The 27,107-nt window shown below is 45.0% G+C and overlaps 1 protein-coding gene across 1 annotated transcript in view; it reads right to left on the reverse strand.

Moving 5' to 3' along the window:
• EVA1A (eva-1 homolog A, regulator of programmed cell death) overlaps positions 1-22,264 on the reverse strand; it is a 65,209-nt gene extending 42,945 nt beyond the window's left edge. Inside the window, exon 1 of the mRNA XM_049784852.1 lies at positions 22,051-22,264. The gene's annotated coding sequence lies outside the window, so the exon portion shown is untranslated. The remainder of the gene's footprint in view (positions 1-22,050) is intronic.
• Between the last annotated feature and the right edge of the window lie 4,843 nt (positions 22,265-27,107).

Here is a 27,107-nt window from a genome sequence, read left to right on the forward strand (position 1 = left end):
ATGAAATCCAGTCTCAGGCAGCTGAAAACAGCATGACCCAAGATGGCTTCTGCACCCTTCTGACTCCTGGCAGAAACCAGGAGGAATCAGTGTGTGTATGTCCCGACCCACCTCTGAAGCAGGCAGGATCGCAGGCAGGAACGCAGTTGAAATCCAATCTCAGACAGCTCTGAAGCAGGCAGGATCACCAGCAGGAATGCTGATGAAATCCAGTCTCAGGCAGCTCTGAAGCAGGCAGGATCACCGCAGCTCTGAAGCAGGCAGGATCACCGGCAGGAACGCTGAAGAAATCCAGTCTCCGGCAGCTGAAAATCGGGTGGCCCAAGAAGGCTTGTGTGCCCTTCTGACTCCCGGCAGCAATCAGCAGGAATCAGTGTGTGTACCCATCTCTGAAGCAGGCAGGAACGCTGATGAAATCCAGTCTTCGTGATTTTTTTTCTTACTAATGCGGTTTTTATTGCGATTATTCGGTAAGCGATATCGGAAGGCCGGCCTCGGGCCACAAAATGTTGTACGTAGGGCTGCAAACAGCCTGCGGGCCATGAGTTTGAGCCCCCTGCACTAAACCAAATATAATATTCTGTATTTTTCTGTGTTTTCTGATATTCTGTCAAACTGAGCGTTCAGAAACAGTGCCCTCAAAATGCCGTAGCTCTGCTCTAAAATTGTCAATGAAACCCCATCACTTACAGCATGATACTCAAATGTGAGCCTGCCATTTAGGCTCTTCTCTTCCTCGCCTTTCTAGTGCAGCCTAATGTCCAGGCAAAAACCATCCCTCTCTCTCCATATTGGATCTACTTCTGATCAATTCTACTGAATGCACTTCTTGGCATAATTACATTTCCGAGCACTAAAAAGACTTAAGCCCATGCTACATCACTTCCAGCAACAATATTCTCTAATTTTTTCCCCTCCAATCCATTGCAAGTGAAACTCTTTCCTTTTCTGAACTCTTGTAGCCCTGAGTGCCATTTTTGATGTTCAGTAAAGGTGATGCTTTTTTTCCTATGTGCATAAGTCTCTCAGCCCTTCAGGGAAGAGAACATTTCCCACATTCTCCTTCATGGAAAAATCATCAAGAGATTCAAGAACACAGATCTTGAACATCTTTTAGGAAATGTGAAGATGTCTAAGTAAGTTTGAGACCCTGTATTGAAAACTAAAAGGAGCTTTTAGGAATCCTCTGAAATGTGAAAATAGATGAGGTACTCTGAGAGGTTAGATAAAGGTAAGATTCTATGCTGGATCCTATGGAGAAGCAGCCAGTTTATGCTTTGCTAGGCAGACACTATCTAGAACTTAGTAGTCAGTGTCCACACAAAATCTCAACATACATCACCCTGAACAAAAGAAGCTTGTGGGTCAGCCGACTCATATGTGCATTCTAATTCTCAATAGATCCCATGTGGCTTTCTCTTTACAAGTACAGTAGGGTGAGGCTTGTGGCCAGAATCACGGGTCTTTCATCCTGGTTAATGCAAACTGTGATCTACTTCTATCTTTTCCCCTCATTTCTCAGGCCCAGCCTGTGTTCACTGTGCTTTTCAAGTGCAGCATGTCTGAGGCATTTGCAGGGGTGCAAGTGCAGATGGCACCAGAAAATGGCAACAAGAAGCCTGGTTGTTTTTATTCTCTTTTATGAACTTTGAAGCCCTTGACAAGGATTAAAACCAGTGCACATACTCTGAGCCTACAAAATTGGAAAGGAGTGAAATGAAAAGTGCAGACTGCAGGGAGCCTGAAGGCCCAGTATAGGCCTACAGGAAGCTGATAAAGGGAGAAATTCTAGGCATGACAGACTGACTTGGCAGAGATTGTGAGGCTCCCTGAGGAACCTGAGGCAGCTTCCCTGAGACCTTCCCTATAGCTCCTCCCCAGGGGAGTAGGTTTTACAGGCACATAGAACTGTTTTCTGTCAATTCCATTCAATTCAATAAGGACAAACCTCTGGGCACCTAGGAATGAAAATCCCAGTTCTGACAAGCAGCTTCTAACAAGAGTCCCCCACCTCACTCTCAGATGGTAGAGTTCAGTTGGTGCCCAGAGTTTGGTCACTGATCAATTCCAATTAAATTTGTCCAATCACCTTTTAACTCTAGGCAAATGTGTGATATGCCAAGGGTAAACAAAGGTTCTTCAACTCAAACTGGAATCTGTCTGAACACATGTAGCTAGGTTATTAATTAGCAGCTGGATGTTTCCAGAAGTATGGCTTAACAATCAGATCCATGCAAGTCCTCGCATGCTATAAAACTGTATGAGCAGGCAGACACCGCCCTGGCTCATGTGTGCCATTCTTAATTAAATGCCAAGGAAGATCCAGTGAGTGCATGCTCCTATCAAGATAGGCTAGAAAACAAGAAAAGAATAAGTGGCCTTAGAACACGATACACAGTGGTTAAGTATTATTGGTTGCTTCAGTGCTTGTTTGGATCTTTGGGTGATTAAAGTTGAGGCTTTTAAAAATTCAAGCAAGACCAGTTAGTTGAGCACTGCACCATTCTTCTCATAGTCAATGAAGTGACAGCAATGAAAATGACAGATGAAGCTTGGAACCAACAGGCCAGATGAAATCTCTTGTTGTAAAAAAGCCTTTAGATAACACTGAAGTTTTTGAAAAGACTTTTATCTCCATAATTTTGCACCATGGAAATTAGGGAAATCTATGGAGTGGAAAAAATATTCATCTGTTTTTTTCAATTAAATCTTTATATGGAGTAAGCAAAGGAACACCTAAATCAAAAGTTCCTAAAATCAAACACCTAAATCAAAATAGTCCACATTCAAATTTCTCAATTGTTTTCATCAGAATAACTCGAGTCTGCAAGATAGCCTATTTAAGATTGTTATCACTTCCAATGTAATTCAATTGTAATTTTCTCAAGGCTTTCACAAATAGGCAATATAAAATTCAGGAATATAGCTACATTTAAACTCAAACATTAAAATTGAAATCCGGGACTGGAGTGGTGGTGCAAGCCGTAAAGTGTTTACCTTGCACACGCTAACCTAGGATGGACTGTGGTTTGATCCCTTGGCGTTCCATATGGTCCCCCAAGCCAGGAGCAATTTCTGAGCATCACTGGGTATGGCCCAAAAAGCAAAATAAATAAATAAATAAATAAAAATAAAATTGAAATCCTTCATTTCAAATTTCCATATTGATCCAAGTTTTTGCTAATTAATACTATAGTATGTCATGAGCTAGCATGGTGATTTACTTAAAAATGGTGATCTATTTTAAAACTGTGAGTTGCTTCTGTTTTACTCCATCTAAAGAGTATATTAGAAGCGTTATAAAACTAAAAATTATCGGGGCCGGGAAGGTGGCGCTAGAGGTAAGGTGTCTGCCTTGCAAGTGCTAGCGTAGGACGGACCGCGGTTCGATCCCCCGGCGTCCCATATGGTCCTCCCAAGCCAGGGGCGATTTCTGAGTGCATAGCCAGGAGTAACCCCTGAGCGTCAAACGGGTGTGGCCCAAAAACCAAAAAAAATAAATAAATAAAAATAAAATTAAAAATTATTTTAAATTTCCTGTCAGTTAATACAAAGAAGAAACTCCATATATTAAACAGTAAGAGTTTTTCAGGAAAAATTCTTTTGGTTAGAAAAATAGAAGCGGGGCCGGCGAGGTGGCGCTAGAGGTAAGGTGTCTGCCTTGCAAGAGCTAGCCAAGGAACGGACTGCGGTTCGATCCCCAGGTGTCCCATATGGTCCCCCAAGCCAGGGGCGATTTCTGAGCAGTTAGCCAGGGGTAACCCCTGAGCATCAAATGGGTGTGCCCCCCCAAAAAAAAAAACAGAAAAAAAAAAAGAAAAATAGAAGCAAGATGACAGTTGGGATATTTTAAGCATAGCCTCTGGTATAAACTTGCAGCTAAAAAGATATATGCTCATTGATTTCTTCAATAGTAGCAGAAAAGGTACAATGCAGAAAGGCTGAGACAACAGGGAGAGAAAGAAACTTTGCTCACAGAAAACAGTGACAACCATAGAGAAAGCTTAGCTTTTTCATTGAGAACCATCCTCCTACAAACAACTGAGCAAGCTTCTCTGAGGAGCAGGGCAGACCAAGCATGCTGGCCTGTGGATAGCCTCATGTGGCCACTGGGACAACATAGTTGAGGAGTCAGCATAATGGAAAGAATTTCATGAGCAATGAGGTCTCTGGACTTGTGGTGCAGAAAAAGTGGTGACCAGACATGTGATTTGGAAGAAAGGGGCCAAGACAAATTTGCAGCCCAGAAAAGAGACACAAAGACACAAAAGTCATCCTCTCATTTGTTTACTCATTTCTTGCTTAGCCATTGATCAATATGGGCATCATCTCACAGAACTAGTTCTCCCTTTTCTATGATTTTAATTACCCCTGGTCAACTGTCACCTACAAATATTATACACAATAAGGATGATTGGAGAGAGAAAAGACCATGTTCATTTAACTATAATTTAGTCTACTATTATAACTGTATTTTGGGATGGGGAGTTCTCCCAAAGAGTGTTCAAGAGACCTAGGAATCCACTAGTGAGTCTCAACCCACCAAGTAGATAGCACTGTGCATGGCCAGGAAGATGTACTTCTGGTTGAGGCCAGCAATGCTGGAGAAATCCAGGCCACTGGTGGTGGTCTGGGCCTTCAGTGCTTTGCCTGGTGATGCCCAGGAGATAATGTGGTCAGAAAACACAGGAATTGAACCACGTCGAGCTTGTGCTAAGCATGTTCCCTAAACACTGCCATTTATTTTGGCCCCTGATCTATTTTATTTTTTTTTTTATTTTTTTTTTTTTTTGGTTTTTGGGCCACACCCGGCGGTGCTCAGGGGTTACTCCTGGCTATCTGCTCAGAAATAGCTCCTGGCAGGTACGGGGGACCATATGGGACACCGGGATTCGAACCAACCACCTTTGGTCCTGGATCGGCTGCTTGCAAGGCAAATACGCTGTGCTATCTCTCCGGGCCCCCCTGATCTATTTTTATCTTTGTTTTGCTCTTGGTTGGGGGCTTCACCCAGCGGTACTCCAGGCTTACTCCTGGCTCAGGACTCATGAATTACTCCTGGCTATTGGGATGCCAAAGATCAAAGTTAGGTCATTGGTGTGCAAGGCACATTTTTGCTGCTATTATCCTACCTTCTATCCTATCATTCTGATCCCCTCTATTTTTATTATTATGGTTGTTTGTCACATTTATAACTGAAACATTAATCACAGGTATATATACATAGGAAAAAGTGTATAGAAGGTTCAGTAGCATTCACAGTTCAACTACGCATTTCCTGGTGTTCTGGGAAGGTATCCTCTATAAGGTTGGCGGATGACTGAATACACTGGAGATCAGGAGAAGAACAAGTCTAGCTCAAGTGTCTCTTACTTGGGGGTGGCATTGTTCCCAATGGGGAACCCAGGGAGCTAAGGCGCAGTCTGTTTCCTGGGAGAGGTACCCCATGAAGAAGTCTCATCTCAAAAATGGGAACTACTCAGGCAGATGACAATCCCAGGAGCAGCATATGCATAGGGAGTCAAAGTGGAGGGCTGGAGACATAGGACAAAGGTTAAAGCACTTGCCTGGTATCCACCTATCCTGGATTGAATCAATCCTTGGATCCCGAGCACTGGAAGAAAGAGGGAAAGTAGGAAGGAAGGGAAGGAAGAAAAAAGAAGGAAAGAAATGGAAGGACAAAGGAAAGGATGGAAGGAAGGAGGAAAGAAAGGAAGAAAGGAAAGATGGGAAGAAAGGAAGGGAAAAAAGAAGGAAAGAAAGAATAGGAAGAAAGGAGGGAAGGAAGGTTGGAAGAAGGAAAGAAAGGAGGGAAGAAAGGAGAAAACAAAGGAGAGAAGGAAGGAGAAGAAAAAGGAAGGAAGGAAAGGAGGGAAGAAAGGAAAGAAGGGAAGAAGAAAGGAAGGAAAAAGAAAGGAAAGGAGGGAAGAAGGGAGAAAGGGAGGCACAAACAGGGAATGAAAGTGAAGAAATATGAGGAAAATATAAAATCCCTCAGTCCCCAGAAATCAGGGAGAAACCTGGAATAGATACTTGCAGAGGAGCCTGCTGATACATTTTTTCTGATCCTTAGAACTATGAAACAACACACTGCTGTGGTTCTAAGCCATTTAGACTTTAATATTTGCAATATCAGCTCTAGAAAATTATACAGACAACTAAACTGGTAATGTATGGTAGACCCTAGAGTTAATTCTTGAGGGAAGAGTTATTGTTTGTGTGCTCACCCTTTCTGGTTCAAGATGGGAGTCATGCAAACATTTCCTGTCAATCATGGAGGCCTCCGCCATTCCAGATTATGCCATTCTATATTACCCAATCCTGTTTAATTGGCCTTAAGCAAAAGACTTCTTATATCCGTGACAGTTCTATCTATCTATGGCAAGGTCCTCTTGAATATTTCTGTCTTTAGAGGCTGGTTTGAAATACTGAGTTCAGAGACATTCTTTAGCTGAACTGGACAAACCCACAAAGTAATTTGTGGGGCTACTTGTCAACTAAATAGAGGATAACTCAAGTTATTTCTTTGACATTGGTCAGGCTAGTCCTTAGAGATGTTAATCTTGACATCTAGGTTTCAAAATCTTCAAATGTTACCTTATCAGACTCTATTATCTCAATCAGGAAAACATTCCTGTATTAAGCAGTGAATAAAAACCATGTTCTACTCTAGGAACTTGCAATCAGAGATCCCCTGAACTGTAATCTCCTTCTACACCTCATCTTCATCTTGCAACATGCTCTAAATGTCAGAACCATAAGTCCAGGTCTGAGTTTTGCTGCATGTTTCTTGTTAAACATAGAAATATAATATCTCACTTGGGAGGTTTTGCAGTTATAACACAGGCAAGAGTCTTGCTTTGCCAGAGGCTAATTGAGAGCAATTAACAGAAATTTAGGGAGCAGTCCAGGCATATGGAGAGCAACCACATGCCTGCATACAGGGAAAGAGAAGGAAGGACTCTGCATTTTAAATATAGTACCTTAATGTGCAGGTTTTAGCTCAGTTCAGCTGGGTGACTTTGAACAAACAAATGAGCCCTAATAAACTTTAGGTTGGAAAATAAACTTCATGTTCTGAAGATACAGAATTATTCTTGGTCTAGATAAATAGTACCAAACAAGGCTTTTGCCTTGTATGCAGTCAACCCCAGTTTGCTACAAGAACCCCATATAAACCCCAATTACCATCAATTATCTAAGCACAGAGACAGTAGTAATTCCTGAGCACTGCCAGTGTGGCCTAATGCCCCCAGCCACCCAAAGGATTATTTTTAACAATCCAGTAATTGGTGCAATGCACTCAGCATGGTATTTTGTGACCAACTTGGTTTGAGTCACTTACCCAGACACTGTTTTCCCACTAGAAAACACTTAACTGAGCATTGAAGTTTCATCAAGGGGGAGGAGGGCAGACAGTACAGGAGTTAAGGCACTTGCTTTGCAAGCCACAGACCCTGGTTCAATCCCCTATAGCACTGCAGAGTGGGGTGTGGAACCCAAACTAACAGATTCAGATAGGGACTGAGAAATTGTTCAAAAGGCTGGAGCATTTGCTTTGCATGGTGGATACACTGAGTCCGATTCCCAGCACTGCCAGACCTGAACACTAAATCATAGGACCCACATCGGTTTCTTAACTCTGAGCAAAGTACTACTGCAGTCACCATCCAAGTCTTTGAGCATTGCTGAGGAATCCCTTCTCAGGAAAAGTCAGCTAGACATCAAATTGTCTTACAGTCCTGTCATTTGCATCTTGGAGCATGTCACAAATTACCCCCCCCTCTTTGTGACTCCTTTAGTTCCCCTGCTCTACAGCATTGGCTCCTGACTAATCTCCCTACCTTCATCCTCTCCTATCAAATCTTCTCTGAGCTACCAAAATCATCATTTAAGCGAAGATGCTAGCAAACTATAAACAGCTAACCAGAAAATCCAGTTGACAGCTTGGTTTTGTCTATAGCGTTTTTAATAAAACAGAACCAAGCTCATTCACTTACCTATGGCCTGTGACTGGTTTGCATTATCTGGTAGAAGTGAGTGGCTGATCAGTGAATGGCCTACAAGTTTTTAAATATTTACTTTCTGGGGCTGGGGATATAGCTAGCATAAGTGGTAGAACACATAGCTTGCATATTCAAGGTCCTAAGTTTGATCCCTGGCACCATATGAGCCCAAGTACCATTGGGTTTAGTCCCTACACAAAAGCAAAATAAAAAGCAAACAAACAAACAACCCCAAAAAACTTTTCCAGGAAGAAAAGTCAGCCAGAACCAGGGATGCAGCTTAGTACAGCAACAATTTCCTTGCATATATGAGGCCCTGTATTTGATCCCTGGCCCTGGAAAAGAGAGAGGCAGGTACATAGCATGATGGAACTTATGAGTTAGTTTAGCTAGTGAAAATTGTCCCATAAGAGCAGTTAATTCCATTCATCCCTAGCACCAGAAGTTCCTTGAGCATGGCCAAAGGTCACTGAACCAGTCAGATATAAACTCAGAGTAGCACTGGGTATGGTTCTAACTCTTCTACCCCACCCCCACCCCCCACCAAAAAAAAAAAAGGTTTGCAAGACTTTTGCCAACTTGTTCTGGAACACTCGTCTTGGGAGCTCCTGACTCCCTCCAAGATGTGCCTCTCAGATACCTGTAAACTGTGTTAGTTGGCACATGCTTATCTCTCCTGGCTCATCTCTCAGTGGATACTTTCCAACAGTAGCTTAAATGCCATCTCCAAATAAGCTCAGTATAACAGGCTCCCTTTGCCTGCATCTTCACTTCATTTCCACCTACGACACTTATCAGTTCTCAGAGGTTTTTCTTAAATTTCCTTTGGAGTTTTTCTTGTTAGGAGGAAGCCTCCCAGCAGGACTTACAGGCCTAGAACCCCTTCCCAGAGATCCGTAGTCAACCAGGTTCAAGGCAAGCATCTGAGGATGTTGGTTGGCCCTAAGTAGATGGAGAGCACCTAGGTCACAGTGAAGCTTGGGCATTTTCACAGAAAACCCAGCAATATCCAGGCAACTACACTGTGCTGGAGATGGAAACAAGAACCCCTATACTAATTCTCTGGACCTAATCATCCCTTTTTTTCCTTTTATTGGGGGGGGTACACTTAGAGGTGCTCAGAGGGTTATTCCTGGCTCTGCACTCAGATATTACTCCTGGGGCCAGAGCGATAGCTCAGCGGTAGGGCGTTTGCCTTCCACGCAGCTGATCCAGGACAGACCTTGGTTCAATCCCAGACATCTCATATAGTCCCCCAAGGCAGGAGTGATTTCTGAGAGCATAGCCAGGAGTAACCCCTGAGTGACACTGAGTGTGGCCCAAAAAAGAAAACAAAACAAGAAATTACTCCTTGTAAAATCACTTCAAGCACCATATCTCCAAGCCCAGGTGAATGAGTCTGAATCAGGGTCGTACATGAAATAATCTAAACCAGGCAGAAGGTGAAACACGTGTAGTCTGGCAATCTTCTACTTCATATGGAGAGCCAGCTGCCTGCCAGAACTGCTATTTTTATTGAGTACAGGGACCACCCCTGGGTGGGGCATTAAACCCAACCAGATTTACAAGTAAGACAATCTCTGTTTGGGGGTAAATCCAAGTTGTAAACAAACATACAAAGAAACCAGGAATGATCTTTGTTTTGGGTAAAATAAAATGTAACCCAAAACTTCTGACAGGGCTGGAGTGTTAGCACAGTAGAAGGGAGTTTGCCTTTTACATGGTTGACTCAGGACGGACACAAGTTCAAATCCCAGCATCCCATATTGTCCCCCAAACCTGCCAGGAGTGGTTTCTGAGCTCTGAGCCAGGAGTAATCCTGAGAGCCATTGAGTGTAGCCAAAAAGAAAAGTAGAAAAAAAGGATAATACTCTTGACAGGAGGTTTGGGGGACTGTATGGGATGCCAGGGATCAACTCAGGTCAGCCTCCAGCAAGGCAAAAGCTCTACCAGCTGTACTATCCACTCAGGCACTTTCTTTACAAAACCTTCATAGTTGGCCCTCATCCCTGCAAATGCCAGACGCTGGGGGCTATAAAGATAGTATAAGGGGCCTTCCTTACATTCCTTGCACATGACATTAGCCATTATCTTTCTTTTCCCTGCATAGCAACCCTCCAGTAAGGGAACTTTTGAGCTCAAAATGTGACTTGAAAGATGCACAATTCACTTTTCCGAGATTCAAAGCTCCAGATCAAGAGCAAATTCAGCTGAACTGAACTGAGGGAAGGTGAGGTGGAAGGGGTAGGAAACACCTCCAGGCCATTTCCTGTGACCTTTCAGATTCTGGACCCCATCCCTTTGGGAGCACCCCCATTCAAAACAATGCAGCTATGTGCATTGTTCTGAGACATTTTCAAGAAGAGAAAAGTTGCCATTTCAACCAAGTGAATTCATGGGATTGGCAGGTGGACCTTAATTCAAGCCCTGAGCCTGGGAGACGTCAGTGCCATAAACCAAAGCACGGTTGAATTTTTCATTTCAGTCGAGTTCTAATCCTATGCCTAACTACCTTTGCTCTGAGAAACCAATGAAATGTGTTAAAACACAGAGGTTGTCTTTAGCTTTAGATAAATATATCTTGAATCCTGTTAGACTAGTGTCCTATAGGCCTGTAACAAAGCATTCAGAATGAAATGTCATGTTTTCCTGTTGCAAAGAACGTCAACAGAAACAGCCAAATCAAGAGTCATGCTAAGTCAAAGTTGGTTGCTCAGCAAAACTCCTTATATTGTACCTTTCATTTCTTACAAGACCTAAGAAATTCTGCTCCATCTCCTTCCACAGATTTCCTGGTATTTCCAACCAACTTTCCCACTGCTCAGACAGTTAGTTGTCTGACACATAGGTTAAAGTCAGTCCTGGCCCTCACCCCCCAACCAATCTCACTGTATCCTGAGCCCCTTTCCTTTTTCTCAAAATTTAGCCACTCATTCTCCTCTTTAACACAGTGATGTCTAAGGATGTCCCAGCTGTGACATGGAGCCCCAGTACATGATGCTTTCTCAGACAATCTCTCAAAGACATGGAGCTAATAATATCCCATATGTTTGTTTTCAATAGTCTGTACCTAACACACAATGACACCACCCTACATGTGTGTGCGCCTAATAAAAAGTGAACGTCTATAACACCTAGCAGAGATTTCTTTGATGATACACATCCATCAAATCAAAGTTGTTCAGAACATAAAAGAGTATTTCCGGTTTGTTTGGAAAAAATAAATGAATATTAAGATACTGATCTAGACCAATCATCTCTCTCTTTGTACACACACACACACGTAAGAATCAAATCCAGGCATGTGCTCTGCTGCTGAGTCATATTTTCTGCCCATTTCCATCTCTAAAACATGTCCCCTAACAAATATTTCTAGTGATCTCTCTCTCTCCCCCTCTCTCTTCTCAGCTTTTTCTCAATCCACCTCCTTTTAAATTTCTTTCACCAAGTCACCAGTTTTCTAAAGATAAGATCCTTTCCTTTCTTTGTCATTGTGTCATTGCCACATTATTCGATGCTGTTGAATTCTCTCTTTAGAAACTCACTCTAGAAACTATATTCCCATTTCCTCTAGACTCTGCACAGCTTCTCTCCATGCTGTTTTTAGGAGGTCCCTCCTTTAAATGTCCCCAACTTCCAGAGACACTCCAACACAGGTATTAACAATACAGTCTCAAATTTCTGACCTCTTGGCATAATACTCTAGATCTCTCACTTACAGATGTCAGATCAGTTAGATCATAGGCAAGTTATTATCTCTGTCTCAGCTTTTCATTCATAGTTGAAATAACAGTCCCTCTGGCAATGGCATTATTGAGGAGATTAACACAGAGAACATATTTCGAACCACAGTACATAGTGAGCATAAGCTATTGTGATTCTTCTTCCCACTCTCCATAGCCTCATTGAGCAACTGGAATGTATGACTTCATTACTGCTTGTTACACACTTGTACATACATCTTGAAGATCTCCCTCCTGAATGTCAAACCTTCAAAACATGTCTTCTGGATATCCCAGGGAGGCTTGACATTTGATTTTTCTGAGACGAAACTCATCATTTTCCTGAACATACTGCTCCCTCTTCCCCTCTGTTGCCTCTCCTAATGAATAGACCCACTATCTCTCCAGTCGGTTGCCCAAGCCAACATCTCAGAGTCATCCTGACTTCTGCCCCTCCCTCCCTCCCCCGCTTAATTGGTCACTAAATTGCATAGAATTTATTGCCAAAGTATTTCTTGAATCTATGCCAATTCTCCACCCCATAACTGGTGGCCTACACAGAACCTCATTATTCTCACCTGGATGATAGTAACAATAATATTAATAATACTCTCATCATGATTGCCACATGCTAATTATGAATCACCCTCCATCATACATTTTATTGCATTTAATAATTCTGACAACTCCATGCATCCATAAGATTCAAATGAAAAGAAAGAGGCTCAGTGACAATTGACAAATTATGAATGAAAAAATTACTTTGTGGATCAGGATACAGACTAAAGTGACCTGGCTTCAAACCCCAAGTCTTTCTCATTCTTTAAATCAGAGATTCTCCGCCAGAGTCTGTAGGGCTCCAGATGGTCTTTAGGATAGTCCCAGGGAGGACATAAATGAAAACCTCATAATCATAAACAGGGAACCACAGCATGACATATGGAGGCCAACTAGAGGAAGTTAACAAGGTCAGAAGCCAGAAAAAGTGTGAGAACCACTGCGGGAAGCCACAGTGGTGCCCTGGGTGGTCTTCCCACCACCTGACTAACTCTTCTCCAGTATTAACTCTATTGCCAAAGGGTTGACTTTTATATGAAATGCTAATTCATTCCATCTTCTGCGTGAAGTCTTGAAGTAGCTCCCCCATGCCTTCAGAACAAAATCCAACCTCTTTAGCCAGGCCCGACTTGGCATATCAAGTGAACATATTACTTTGACTATTTACAATCTGCTTCATAATCACTTCAGCCACTGACATCTTCTCTCCTTCCCACACATACCTCACCCATTCACTTACCTATGCCATACACTCTGTCTAGGATGCACTGTTTGCATGGTAGACTGGATGCTTTCACCACCTCCTTCTGGACACATGCCCTCTAGGTACCCCCTGCTGTCCAAGCTGAATATAAGCATCCATCCTCTGGCTGTGAGATGACCATGATTACCTCCAGCACTGCAATTTAGACAGCATTCAGATTGTGGGTGCTAATAACTTGGAAACACACAAGGTATGTATGCTTCTGCTTCCAGAGAAGAGACATTTTTGAGTGAGCCAGACAGAAAGTGATGTGACTCTTGGGGACCCTGTGTCTATGTTGCACTGCTGAGGTTCTCAAGTGAGCTGGAAGTGTGTCTACTTCATCTCTGTGCATTCAGAGCACAAAACTATGCCTGGCACACACAGTGGCAGCTAGAGCCAACCACACACTGAGGCCTCTGAGCTCTCCTGTGAGGACATGTGCTAGACTTCTAGGAATTTTCACATTCATGTGTCTGTTCTTTATTTTCTTTTGGTTTGGGGGCCACACTTGGTGGTGCACAGGGCTTATGCCTAGCTGTGCATATAGGGGTCACTTCTGGCAAGGCTCAGAGGACCATCTGGGGATCAAGTCTGGGTTGGTCACACTCAAGGCAAGTGTCCTGCCTATTGGCCTGTTTCTTTGGCCCCCATGCATGTCTTTTGTGGATTCTATATGCACAAATTGCTTTCTATATTTTCACCATGTCTTTGCAAAAGACTCTGCTTTGCCCAAGACCAGGGGGTCTATCATAGGCAAATCTACAAATCATTCTCCCTTGCCCCAGGTAAATCTTCCTATGGGAAAGCAAAGGATCTGGGCTTCACAGTTCAGTATCAATGCTGACTGCCCTGTCTGTTCTCACTCCATCTCCATACAGGTGCCCTGTGGCAAAGAAAGGAGCCACTGTCAGAAGTGGTTGAGCCAAGTGGCCAGCAAGGCAGGGCACATCAGAAAAATACTGTAATCTAGAAAGAGGCCCTGCCTACCTGTTCCCAGGGGCAACTGTGGCCTGATGTGTCCTAAAAAGATAAAGGGCTGAAGGGAGGAACCAGATTTGCACAGGTGCCTGGAGGAAGATAGCTTGTGGGCAGCGCTTTTGATCAGAGGTGCCAATACAGAAACCGAATTTGATAAAACCTGCTCCCCGCAGTGACAACTGACCAGCTAAAGGACACAGGCTAGAAAGGGGTCTGGGACCTGGGGAACAGGGATGCAGTTTGCTTCAGGTGTTTATAAAGCAAGATTACTACTTCTCTGGTACACTGCATTCCTGCCTCGTCTCACATTGGAGGCCAAAGTGCAAACTGCCTGGGTGATCAAAGAGTGGGTGAGAGGAGGATGAGACAGATGCTAAACCCCAGAGCTAAGTTACTAAAAGGCCCAAGGCAAGACTCCACATCAGGCAGGGGGAGAAAGAAAAGGGAAACACTGGGAGGTGAATCTTCTCCCAACCATGGCTGCACCCTTCACCCCATTCACATACCTGTCTTCTCTTCTGGTACCTAGATTCTTTGACCAGCATGTGGCCAGATTCTTTAGCAGCAAATCATCTTTGTCCAGCATGTGGCCATCCTGAACCTGTGGGCTGTGATGAGGCCAGAGCCTGGCAGCCTGGGGAAACTGCTATTTCTGCCTCTAAAGGATGGTTGTGTCCACCAATGCAATACAGGAGTGAAAGGTCTGGCATTCTCAGTGCCACTATTTTAAGGAACTCCTTTTCCTGGGAACATGCTATTTCTGTGAAGAGAATCCCTTTTCTCTCCTTCCATATCCCAAATCCCTAAGACTATCTTCTTTGTCACAGCACTACTCCACTGTCACGTTTGTCTATTTCCTTTTTCATTCATTCATTCATTCATTCATTCATTCATTCTGTAGTCCTGGGTTCTCACACACGCATGTCTCTAGCACAGAGCTATGCCCAGCCATGGTCTTTATTTCTATCTCCCCATTCAGGTGAGCATCTTGATGGTCAGAATGTGATTCTGACACTTGAACATTCATTCACAAGTTTATCAGGTACTAAGTGTCTCCATGACTCAGGGTGAAACCTGTTGTGGGTAAATTGCTTAAAGAATCATCTCTATCAAAGTGTCCAATGAAAATTTTGTATGTGTATTGCTGGTGATAAAACTTTACGAAAGACTTTGGGTTTGACATGAATTTTACAAGCATGAACACGATTCCCAGAAAATTGTCCATGATGACAGCGAATCCACTGCCCCCACACAGATTTTATGTGCAACAGATCTGAACAATTTCTCTTTTTTTATCATCTTCTCTCTTGCCTTCCTTCCACTCTCTTCGGTAAGTCTGAAAAACTTAACAGTGACATGATTTCCCCACTTTTCTAAAGTTGACTTTACTCTTTAAAAAAGATCCACTTGGGGACCCGCTTTCAAGAACAAAACAAAATTCGCCCAAAGGAATTTTATCTACAACAAAAAGCAAAGCACAAAATAGCATTCACTTTGGTTTACAGTGAGCCACTCGAGAAGGTACAAGACCTAGGCAGTGAGCTTGGCTGCACCAGGCTCCTTGCCCTAGAGCTCACCAGCATCTCAGGCCTCCATAGGTCTGACCTGCATCATGTTATGTATTGATATAGTTTGTACATCTGTTGGCAAGATGTGTCCTGCAGCATCAGAAAAGCCTCAGAGAGCATCAGGATGTGACCCTCAATGCAGAACCACATGCAATTATGCTTCTCTCACTGTAAAACTTTTGCCTTGATAGACAAAGTTGCAGGGACTGCAGGGATGCCTGGTTTTCATTTAGAAAGGACACATGGATCTAGAGAAATAGTACAATGGGTAGGCCAACTGCTTTTCAGTCAGCCATCCTGGGTTTGACCCCAGTATCCCAATAAGCAGTCCCCTAGTCCTGCCAGGAAAGATCTCTGAGCATAGTCAGATATGCCCCCAACCCTGAAAAAAACATTCTGGTAGGGCATGTATGTTGAGAGCAGTTTTGCAGGATGCTTTGAGTGACTCCAAAAGACTCAAATACATGATGAAAAACACCATGTGAGACTATATTTCCAAACAGCTATATTTCCAAACTTTCACATCAGCCATGCTGGCCACAGCAGATAAAAGACAACAGGGGACTTGGTGGACAGAATGATGTGGAGAAGTTAGGTACTGCTGCCCAAATGGGTCCCATCTCATGAGCTGCTGCTAAAGGGAGGTGACACCTTATTTTCTCCTCCTGCAGTCCCATTTCCTGTACATTCCACCCCACAGGCTCCAATCTTCCAACACACTACACCACCATTACCACTTCTCAACCTCCCAACATGGTTACCGCTTCCTATCCCCAGCAAGTAAAACAACACAAAGCATTGAAAATTTCTACTTTCTTTAGCTCATGCTTTTACTATGTTTGCATGTTATTTTACTAGGTGTTATGTGTCATTGGGTATGATTTGGAAGGTGACATTTTTTTTTACTCTGGCACATACCCCCAAAATTATCTTATAAACAGTACTCATGGTATCTTGACTTTACATTATTCCAGCTTATGAAAAGTTTCAGGGGAACCATCTACTTTTGGGTAGTGGGGGAATGATTCATTGGAATGATTTAGGGCTGATGTTTGAAAGCCCAGACATGGAGGAGTTTCAGGAACTTTTGAAAAACAAAACAATTGCCCACAACCACAAGCCCAGCTTTGTTTTCCATGGCGGTTTTCTCTCCTTACTGGAGACAGTGTCACTTCACTGTCCTCAGGCTCTGGTCTCACTATCCATGAGAAAACAATCAGCAGAGACCAGAGGAGGCAGAGCCACCACTCTGAGTTCAGACTGTCAGATTGTTGACAAGTCAACCTACCTCGCCAGGCCCACTTGACTTAGCATTGACCAACCCTTTCTTGCTTTGTAGCATGTTTATGTGGTTTATAGCCGTGACACTAATGACCTTGCCTTGCTTCTTGCCACAGTAAGTCCTATTTTTCCATTCCAACCAAATCAACCATGTTCATTCCTTAGGAGGTTGACTATGCTTCAATAGCAGATACAGGAGCTGAATTCTTGGCACTTCCAGTTTCTCAGTTCAGAGTTCTTCACTCACAGAGCACACAACCATGATCTCAAGATCCTGTCACCACTTCAGGCTTGTTCAATCTAGTCCAAATGCCCTTTATAGAAGTCAAATCGAAATGTTCCTTTTCACACGGGACAATCTGATACCTAAGCAGGGTGAGGGTCTCTAAAACCAGACACCTCTGTTGGGGTCTGTTTGTGGCTGATCAATTCAAGACTGCTACCCAAGAGGGCTGGAGCAATAGTACAGCAGGTAGAAAGTTTGTGTTGTAGTCAGTAAAGCCAATACATGGTGCCAATATATGGTATCCCATCTGGTCTCCTGAGTCAGTCAGGAGTAATTCCTGAGTCCAGAGCCAGGAGTAACTCCTGAGCACTATCAGGTGTAGTTCCCACCCCCCACCCTCCACAAAAGCTGCTACCCTAGATGGCAAACAACTGATTTCCCAGAAAAACCTGCCACTAGGCCTAGCCTGCCCCCACCTATAGGCATGTTTACCTTCTGGACCAACTATATAAGAAAATAACATCAGGGGCCACAGCGATAGCACAGCAGTAGGACATTTGTCTTGCATGTGGCTGACCCAGGACAGACCTGGGTTTGATCCCTGGCATCCAATATGGTCCCCTGAGCCAGGAGGAAGGAAGGAAGGAAGGAAGGAAGGAAGGAAGGAAGGAAGGAAGGAAGGAAGGAAGGAAGGAAGGAAGGAAGGAAGGAAGGAAGGAAGGAAGGAAGGAAGGAAGGAAGGAAGGAAGGAAGGAAGGAAAAATAACATCAACTAAAACCAACTTGCTAGTGATGTCCCACTGAGCTGGATCTCACTTTCACTCCAGCCAACAGTACCTTGGGGAAATCTGATTCTCAGATAAATTAGCTAGAGGTGCAGGAAAGAAGAAAAATGCAGGAAGAGAGAGTTGGGTTGCAAAGTAGGGAGGCACTGCTTCAGGGATCTGAAAGATCGAGGGTTCAATGAATGGGGAAGTTATCACTCTGCTGCATTCTTAGAAGCACCCTTTCTCGAGTAGTTTCAAAATATAACTATAAAGCTTTGTTCACACCAGGCAAGCTCCCCCCCACTAAAACTGGGGAGTGGCCCAAAAAGGCAAATTCAGGGGAACACAGCTACATAGGCAGCTTTCAGAAGAAGCGAGAGGATACCAATTGCAGCTGTTTGTGCCAGAGACTACTCTGGGTGTGGGCAAATAGCACAGGAGTTAAGAAGTTTGCTTTTCATGCAATTGACTCAGGTGCTATGCCCAGCACTATATATGATTCCCTGAGAACCACCATAAATGATCCCTGATCACAGAAGTAAGCCCTGAGCACAGTTTGGTGTGTTCCTAAAACACAAAGGAAAGAAAAAGCAAAGGAGGGGCCGAAGAGATAGCATGGAGGTAGGGCGTTTGCCTTTCATGCAGAAGGATAGTGGTTCGAATCCTGGCATCCCATATGGTCCCCTGTGCTTGCCAGGGGCGATTTCTAAGCGTAGAGCCAGGAGTAACCCCGAGTACTGCCGGGTGTGCCCCAAAAAACAAAAAAGAAAAAAAAGAAAAGAAAAAAAGAAAGGAGTCCATCACTCCCATGGACTCCTATTCTAGCTTTATCCTAGTATCTAGACTCACAACTTGTACAACGTCAGCCAATGACTGCTTCCAAACCTGGTCTGTAAAACCAGAGACAGACTATTCCTTTTGCTAAACAAGTTTTCCCTTGACTACACAACTCTTCCTATCCTCAGAGGATACTCTGCCCCTTCACAAGGGTTAAAATAGGAAACTCCATTGGTGGCATTCACATATATCCCCCATTCAGATTCATCCCATGTCTATTCACAAATATTTATGCTCTGTATGCACATTTTAAAGGGCATTTGATTGATAAGAATGAAGTTGGAATTAATTTTGAGCCTGAGTCTACACCTCCTCCCCAGCTTCTCATCTGCCAAGACTCAGTGTTCTTCTGGCTTGCCATTTACTATCAAGATACTTGGCCCTGCCCTGGCTCACCAACTGATCCCAATGACTGGTCCCCATGTTCCTGGGGATAGAAGAAGGAAGAGAGAAATAGAAGTGGTCATGGATCACAGATGTGGCTAGTGAAAAATCCCTTGAAGTTGGGCTTTTATGAATATACAATCAACCTGAGCTAGCACAGACCAAACACTTACTACAAGGCAGGACTGAGTCCTGACCCTGCTATTCAGTTGCTGGATGAATTGGGCAAACCATTTAGCCTCTTCGAGTCTTTGTCACACAGGGAAATAACAGAACTAACTTCAAAGGGCCTTTAAGACGATTCAGTAGGTAAAACCTGAAACACTCAACCTTAAGTTCAAGTCTGCTGGTACAGAGCTGGCACAATCAGTGTTAAGAGGAGCAATTCTCTCAGTCACATGTTGATGCCTGCAGAGGAGCACTGTCCTCTGGTTTTCACAGTGCAGTTTTGAGAAACCAAGTCAACTTGCTCAAGGTCACAAAGTTAATAAGTGGCAGAGCTTTACTCTGGTGCACATGCAGTTGAACTACAGGGCAACAAGCTGAGCTGCCAGGGTTGGTGCCTTCTGTGTATGTGTGTGTATGGGGGATGTTCTAGCACAGAGAGACCAGTGTGGAGGTGAACAAGGGTTATCCAGGAAAATAAATATGACCACAGGCTTACTGAAAGAAAAGGATGTGTGTGGGGGGCTCTTGAGAACTTTCTGCTTTTCCTAGAGAGAAACTTAAGCATTGCTCTCAAAGAATGACAGAGATTTGCCAGCCTAAGAGAAGGGGATTCCACAAAACTAAGATTTGGAATACTGATAGAACATTGATTTCGGTGGTAGACTGGGCAAATGGAGAGTTTGGTATAAAGTGAGGCTGAGAAGGTAAATTAAGGCAAGTCATAAAGAGCTTATATGTACCAACTATCCATATTTAGTCTATTCTGCAAGACTGTGATTACAGACTTGAATATGTCTACCTCTGTGCTTGCAAAATACGCAGATTCCAGTGCCTTCTACGAGCACGAAGAGGGCCACCATGGACATTTAATGGCAGAGCAGCTGGGATTTTACATATTGATGTGGTGTGTTCCATTGATGAACTGAATGTGGCGTCATTAACAAACTGCAGTGCTGGCATCAGCGTGTAATTCAACAAGAGTTCTGGCACCAGATCGAAGGGAGGATGGGTCACAGGCAGAGAAGATGAAGCCCAGCTGGAGTAGATAAGGGGAAGAATAGCACTTTTCATGAACTGATACATTCTGCCACGGATTCTCCACTATTTAAGATTGAGGATACATTGTCAGGAGAGGCAGTGCTGTGCATCTCAGGGCAGGTAAGCAGCCTCTCTGACCTCTGCACACCAGATGCCTAAGTTTCCTTCCTACCCTTCACCCTTACTCAATAAGTGCCCAGCCAGAACTATTTCTCAACATTCCCAACTGTCACTTAAAGGGCGAAAGTCAACCTAGTGCTTTTAAATCCTTCGATTGGAGACTTTACAGATGAATAAAAGAAAAGTCCTGCAAAGCTCTCAGCTGCAATTCAAATGTCGGTGGTCTTATATGCAATATTCCACTGCTTTGTGATGGGAAACAAGCAATCGGGGGTGAGGGGTGGGGGGCAGAATTACAGAAATGGTGAGAGAATGAATTATGGAGACATGGAAGAATGAAGCTTAAAAGTGAAAATGGGGTCACAGTGATAGGACAAAGGGGAAGTCATTTGCCTTGCATATAGCTGGCCCAGGTTCGATCCCCAGCTTCTCATATGGTTGCCCCCCCCCCCACTCCACCCAGTACATCCAGTTGTGATTCCTGAGTACAGAGCCAGGTGTGAGCACTGTAGGTGTGGCCAAAACCAAAAAAATAAAGTGAAACGTCCTCACTATCTCAGGACTATGCAGCATGCGGGCAGTAGGTACTAAGTAAACAAGAACTTGATGGAATCAAAGAAGCAAAAGGTCAAAAAGAAAAAAAAAAAGCTGTGTCTCTCTGCTGCCCCAGGCCCTCCCCCGTCAAAGAGCATGCGGGAGGGGTGAATACCTGGTGCACTGGGTGGACGCGCCCTCCACAGAAGTGAACGTGGAATGCATGGTCCAAAAAAGATGGTAAGTCAATCTCTGCACCCATTCGGTTGTGTGGCCCCGGGCAGATTTCTTAACCACTTAGCATCTCTTTGGGCCCATTTATTTAACAGAAGAAAGGAAAAATAAAAGAGTGGAGAGTTTTTATTCAGAGGCTAAAGTCAAAAGTGGGGCACTCAGAACATGCTGGCAAGTTAGCCAACGCGGTGGGCACTGCTCGTTCTGTATCCCCGCGCTTTGCTTACTGGGGGCGCGCGTCTGGGGTCAACTACTTTGTGCCCCCCAAAACTGGAGACTGTAAGAACAAATCCCACCGAGCCCTCGGAGTCCTCTCCAACGACAGACAGATCATCCGCACCGAGGCTTTAGGGGGCGCCCACCCACACCTTATCCCCTCATGGCTAAGCCATTCCGATTTCGGACTTTCTAAGGGTCCCCCAAAGCGCAGAGACCTGGGCACCTCCGGCAAGAACTAGGTCTGAGTGGCACGTGCGCCCCGGGCAGCTCCGCACCCAGCAGGCCCCGAATGCAAGCGCCGCCCAGCCTCAGGCCAGCCAGCCCCCCCGGCCAATGTGCCCTCCCAGAGGAGAAGGAGAGGGGCGCCGAGATGTGCAGAGGACCGGCTCTCCAAGTGGGGTTGCAGAGATAGAACCCTGAGAGTTGCTGATGACAGGGGGGAAGGGGGAAAAAGTGGGGGACAAGAGGGGAGGAAGGGGAAGCAACCGGAACTTTGGAGGAAGATGGGGCCAGAAAGAATGCACTGGGAAGTCAAGTTTCCTGGGGAGCCCCAGCTAACAGCACCTGGCCGGGGACGGGGAACAAAGCAGCGGTGGTCCCGGAGTTCCCCAAGAGCGCGCGCTCCGGGGAGCCCCGGGGGGAAGATGATACTGGGCGCCGCTTACCTTCCCCGGGACCCGCAGGCGCGCAATTCCGGGGACCCGAGCCGGGGGGTGCTCGGAGCCGATCGGAGCCGGGGAGACGAGACGCAGAGGCGCTTTGGAGAGGAACCTCTGCTGGCCACGGCGCTGGCCACGGGTGGCAGGCAGCCTTACAGCTCCCGGGCTGCAGCGCAGAGCCCCTTAGACGAGGCAGTGGGAGGAAAGAAAAGGTTGTCTCATTTCCTTCGTTCTCTCCCCCCCGCACACACACACCCACACCCCCACCGCGCGCCTCTGGACCTGCCCTCCCTCTCTCCCTCTCCTCTCCTCCGCCCCTTTTTCCTCCAGCCCCGCGGCCCCTGCGGGCGCTCGGCAGACGCGAAACCTGAACGGCGGGACCCGCCGCGCCTCCCTCTGGGCCAACTTCTTTCCAGCTCGGAGCTCAGGCCTGGCCCGCGTCCCCCTCGCCCTCTCCGTCCTAGCCCGGGGTGGTGGGGGACTCTCTGCAAACCCCTCGCGCAGGATTGCCAGCGGGACTTGCTACTTCAACTAGCATCCATCCTCACTCCCCAGGCCCGTCTGGCTGCTTGGAGCCCCCATTAAATAAAACCACCCAACCCAGACAGGAAAGAAGTACTTTGTTCAGTTTGAGCAACTCTCTCTCTCTCTCTCTCTCTCTCTCTCTCTCTCTCTCTCTCTCTCTCTCTCTCTCTCTCTCTCTCTCTCTCTCTCTCTCTCTCTCTCTCTCTCTCCCTCACAGAACTCTCTCAAACTCTCAACTCTAACTCTCAACTTTATCTCTCAACTCTCAACTTTCTCTAACTCAACTTTCTCAACTCTCTCACCTTTCTCATCTCTCTCTAACACTCAACTTTCTCAACTCTAACTCTCAACTTTCTCATCTCTCTCTCTCTTACACACACACACACACACACACACACACACACACACACACACACACACACACACACACACACAGTGGGGGCGTTTAAAAAAGTCCAATGCATAATCTCGAAGGAATGCTCATTTGGATAGGAAGGAGCGCTGGGGAGTTTTCTTTGTTAAACTTTCTCAGAGTTGGGGTTTGGGTGGTTCGATTCAATTACTATTATTTGTTGAGCGAGCCCAGCTAGGCGCGGAGCTTGCCAACAGCCTTGCAAGCAGAACCAGAAGGGTCTTTCTTACTTTCAGGCAATCCTTGATCAAGGTGTTGGAACAAATGGGGAAAAGGTTCTAGGAGCTGAGGTGAAACGGGATGGAATCGCTTTCTGTCGACTCCAGGCGGCGAGAGCAGAAGGGAAGAGAAGGAAAGTGAACAGAAGGAAGGAAAGAGAAAGCTGAAGGGACTCGCAGTTAACTAGGAATAGTGATTGCGGATCCCAGTTGAAGCCTCAGGGTGCGGTGGGTGGAGACTGATAAACTTAAAGGCTCTTGGAGAGGAGCGATGAAGGGAGCCCTGTGAGAGCTGATTCCCAGGCTCTGCCTCTCAGAGTCGCGGGGCTCCCTTTGGAGCTACTGCTCCAGTTGCGCGCCAGGACTGGAAGTCTTAGGACTAACTGGGATCCGTTGCTTGGGAATGGAAAGCGTGGTCCCAGTATGAAATCAGATTTTTTTTTTTTAATCAAGACTCCCAGAGAAGTCAAAGTGCCTTCGAACCCCGGACTCGATTCTTTGCTCCCGGGGTACCTGCTTGGTTATGTAACCCTGAAGATGTATTAGAAACAAATAGAAAGCTTTGGTGGCCAATGTGCGGCTCCTGTTCCGTTCCACACAAATGCTTATTTAATTGGCTTGGGGTGGGGCTACAAGATCAGTATTTTTGAAATGCTTTCCAGATGACCTAACTTAGTCGGCATGGGCAGAACCACTCATCTAGACTTACCTAAAAGGTGTGCTTTCACGGGCAGCTTTTCCAAAAGGCAAAGGACACTTGTGCATGGATGAAAGCACAGAGATTCTTGTTTCAAGCCCTTAGAGGCACCAGTTGGCTGGAAGGGACGTCATTGCTCAAACTCATTCGGGACTGGGGCTCCAGCCTCCACTGTACCTGACTATTGGGCTATTGTACCTGACTAGTACCTGACTATTGGAACTTGAGAACAGATTCCCCCACCCCTTGCAGCTCAGTTTTTCTATAAAATGGGAATCCCACTAGTTCTCGATTCCACATCCTGAATTAGAAAGTTATTAGAGCAATGCCTGATTCTTCAGTTTGATGGACAGGCCGAGAGAGAGAGAGAGAGAGAGAGAGAGAGAGAGAGAGAGAGAGAGAGAGAGAGAGAGAGAGAGAGAGAGAGAGAGAGAGAGAGAGAAACAGACAAGTTAGTGGGATTAGTTAGAAAGGCTTTGCAGAGCCTTTCAGAAAATGCCAGAGATCAGAGGATTGTTTGCCAAGTACAGGGTTATACACATTGGTGCTTGATAAATGTGTACTAAGGGAATGCCTTCATCAATAAGGAGGGCACAAATGCCAGCATGTACTGCCCCTGACCCAGAGCCTATTCATTTGTCCTCCACGCTGAAGGAAGGACATTTAAAAACCCTCTGACTCAGAAACCTAGTTTGCGATTTTTAAACCATTGTTACAGAACTAATGTTGGTTGAATGCGTTTGCACATCAGGAATTAGACTCAAAAATTGCAGCTTAGAATCAATCTCTTTATTTCATTATGATGAAGCTCTGCGAAGTCTTGCACTTTGGATGTTCCAAGAACCAAGAATGTAAAGGGCCAGCCAGCACTGTCATCTGGGCAGCCCCTACCTCTATGGAGTTAGACATGAGTAACCAAGATCTGTCTTGGGATTTTCCAGGACATTTCCCAGGGCATGAATCCTTGCCGGATCCAACCTTGAAGGAGTAACTGCTCCAGGAACCTAAAGAAAATTTGGCCCAGAAAACCAGTTCAGGGGATCTATTTAGCCTTGAAAGGTGGCTCTTCAATAGTTTGTGCATGTTTGCATATGTGTACATGCATATGGGTAGTAAGTGAGTGCACTTTTACTACCTTTTATAGAGGAAGGTGGTCCATACCCAGCAGGGGTAGGTGGGGTTAGGGGGTGGAGTAGTTACTATTCCTGACTGCCATTGTGGCAAGCACCATGCCCCAAGGTGCTTAGGGACTGTGTCTGTGGCAAGAATCAACTCAGTTCCTCATACAAAGCATTACTTGGCCCTTTGTACTCTCTCTTAAATACATACTCCATTTTGTTGTTGTTGTTGTTGTTGTTTTCTTCTTTTTTTCTTCTTTTCTGTTTTTTTTTTTCATTTTTTTTCTTCTTTTCTGGTTTCTGGGCTACACCCAGCAGTGCTTGGGCCTTGCTCAGGGAACATTCCTGACAGGTCTAGAGATTTTATGGGGTCCTGGACATATTAAACCTAAATCTAGAGCACTTTACTTCTCTCTCTAGCCCCAAATACTGCCTTTTAATCAGTTTGTTAGGTTCCAGAGCCCACACCAGTCTTGTCCATGTGTTTCTTTTCATCTGGCAGCATTAGGTGGATGAAACATTTATGAATGAGAAAACATATTCAATGAGCACCTTTTCATTTTAAAAAATTAAAGTCAAATAGTTTTATTTGGGGAATATAAAGAAGAGAGGAAAAGAGAAAGAGAGTTGAGAGAGAGAGAGAGAGAGAGAGAGAGAGAGAGACAGAGACAGAGAGAATTTAAGAGTGCAGGCTTCCATTTGGAGAAGAGAGATTCTGCAGCCCCGTTCTTTCATAGGACACTTCGCTGCCACTATTGTTCAGATCTTTCATAGCAAGAACACCCACATTTCCACTCCCACTCCGTTGTTTCAGTAAAACATCACCAAAACTGCAGCCAGGAGAGAAGCACCAGCTCAGAAGCTAATGCTCTTTACACACAGTGCCATCAATGTGAACCCAAGTGGAGAAGGCCCAGAAGCATCACCAGGTGTGACCCTAGTAGTGCCTAAGTACCATCTAGGCAGCTCTGGTGCACCTAGGCAGTGCTGCTCTCTCTAAATCATACATTGAATACTCTGGCCAATTGCATGGATACCACCAGGAGCAATGTTGACCCCAGCCACTGCTTTGTAGTCTCTTCCCTCTCAAACAAAATTCTGCCTCCTTTTTCCACCTGTAAAACCATTTTTCTTTAATGGCCCTTTTTTCTAAGGTAGTATGTGTGCCTTGACACTGCATATCCTAAGAGAACAAAAGAGGAGATACTCTGCAAACTGTACAGAGAAACTGAAACTTGGGATAATTTACTTCTGAGGTGGGATGGTCCAGTCTTCAGCAGCAGCAGATGCATCATAAGAGGGATAATTGAGGAGCCAGAGCTATTGCATAGTGGGCAGGGATTTTGCCTTGTATGCAGAGGACCGAGGTTCAATCCCTGGCACCCCATATGGTTCCCTGGAGCATGTCAGGAATGATTCCTCCTAAGTGCAGAGCCAAGAGTAGCCCCCAAACAAGAGAGAATTGGATGTTTTGATCACTAGGAGGTTTTAAATAAAATACAGCATCACGCAGCCATACAGATTTTAGGGCGGCATGAGGAAGCCATCCCTGGGCTGGCCCACAGTGGATGCTCATCACTAATTTGTTGGACTACTCACTACAACTCAACTGCTGACTCCCTAATTTCTGCTGGAGTACCCGTCCTGCTGGGGGAGATGCCATCAGGTCTGGACAGAGTTTGCAGGATTTCCAAGATTCTGAAGGTCAGCTTTCTGTGTTCTTCACTGGCCAGCAGCACATCACGTTCATGCAAAAGGTTCCTTCAGCACTAAGGGCCTTTTTGCCTTAGCACAAAGGCAGGAAGAGAGTTTTCATCTGTGGTAAAGTTAGGCTGCACATTGCTTCAACAGCACAGCATCAAAGTGCCCAATTTGCTAAGATGATCTCAAATCTACAACAGGAATCCAAGATATGTTTTTGCTGATTCTCTTTCCAAGCCCCCCTGCCATGCAGGCATGACAACCACTCGAAGACATCACATGTAGTTTGTGGGGGCAGATTATTACTGGCACTATCTTTTACTTCTCACAAAATATTACCTTCACCTTGAATGATTGCTAAGCCATTGATTAGGCAACTCAGGTTAAGCATC

The sequence above is a fragment of the Suncus etruscus genome, chromosome 12 (assembly GCF_024139225.1).
Source record: "Suncus etruscus isolate mSunEtr1 chromosome 12, mSunEtr1.pri.cur, whole genome shotgun sequence".
Classification (NCBI taxonomy): domain Eukaryota; kingdom Metazoa; phylum Chordata; class Mammalia; order Eulipotyphla; family Soricidae; genus Suncus; species Suncus etruscus.